The 1,314-nt window shown below is 37.8% G+C and overlaps 1 pseudogene; it reads right to left on the bottom strand.

Moving 5' to 3' along the window:
• Window positions 1-253: 253 nt before the first annotated feature.
• LOC118749104 lies at window positions 254-914 on the bottom strand (annotated as a pseudogene).
• Window positions 915-1,314: the final 400 nt, after the last annotated feature.

The following is a 1,314-nucleotide window of genomic DNA, read 5'->3' as shown; positions in this document are numbered from 1 at the left end:
TCCGAAGAAATTCGGGCTATTCCGGCCGAAATGCTCGAAAAAGTTGCCCAAAATTGGACTTTCCGAATGGACCACCTAAGACGCAGCCGCGGTCAACATTTAAATGAAATTATCTTCAAAAAGTAAATGTCATGGACCAATCTAACGTTTCAAATAAAGAACCGATTTTGCAAATTTTATGCGTTTTTTTTAAAAAAAAAGTTATCAAGCTCTTAAAAAATCACCCGTTAGTTGGAGAGTAAAATAAATTCCCCAAGTTCTTTAGCGGTTTGCCTCCTAGTATTAGCATTAGCATTTTTTAAACGAGCATCCTCTACGTATGCACTAACCTAAACTTGATGATTTAAATTAGAATATTTTTTTGCTAAATTAATGTTATTTACCTTATTAAATTGCATACTATTTATAAGTGGCCCAATTTGAATATCCGGTTTAGAACCGTCACCAACTTTCAAAGATTCGACGCGCTGCTTTAGTAAATCAATGAATCCGTCGTGTACTTCTTGCTGCAAAAAAAAGGTATTTGCTGATATGCATGTTTGCCCAAAGTTACGAAATTTACATGAAACGGCAGCGTCAACGGCCTCATCTAAGTTTGCTGAGTTAAATACAATAAATGGGCCATTGCCACCTAATTCCAATGATATGCGTTTAATTCCATCAGACGAATTTCGAAATAGCAATTTCCCTACTTCTGTTGATCCTGTGAACGATATACCTTTTACATCTGGACTTTTGCAAAACAAGTCGCCTATTGGAGGTGCTTTATTTGTTGTAACAATATTTATAACGCCGGCCAGAAAACCGGCTTGCTCTGCAAGTTTAACAAGGGCTAAAGCTGTTAGCGGTGTGTCCTCCGCAGGTTTGATAACTATAGTGCAACCTATTAAATAAATGAGATGAAAATAGTTATTTTAGTACATTCATAATTATTTTAAAAATTTTGTCATGCCGAAACTAAAATAAAATACATATTTCGCGTTTACACTTTCGCTAAGTGTTTGGCCACAAATTTGGAGTGTGCGTTCTGATGTTATAACACAAATGGAAGGACTTACAATTTTACGCCCCCTCTGGACGGCAAACGGTTTTTCAAGGCAGAAATTCACTCTGAGGTTTGCCATTGCCTGCAGAGGCGACCGCTGCTAGAAAAACCCTTTTATTTTATATGCCACACGGACCAGCGATCGAACCCAGGTTCTACGGAGTAGAAGTACGCACCTCTAACCACTCTGATATAGGGACCTAAACCTTCAACCGTACATACACTATTAACACTAGAAATACCAAAGCGGTCAAATGACCGCAATCACA

The sequence above is a fragment of the Rhagoletis pomonella genome, unplaced genomic scaffold, assembly GCF_013731165.1.
Source record: "Rhagoletis pomonella isolate Grant_MI unplaced genomic scaffold, Rhpom_1.0 Rhpom_scaffold_00014, whole genome shotgun sequence".
NCBI lineage: Eukaryota > Metazoa > Arthropoda > Insecta > Diptera > Tephritidae > Rhagoletis > Rhagoletis pomonella.
The sequence above is the reverse complement of the archived record's forward strand: the minus strand, read 5'-3'. Positions and strand labels throughout refer to the sequence as shown.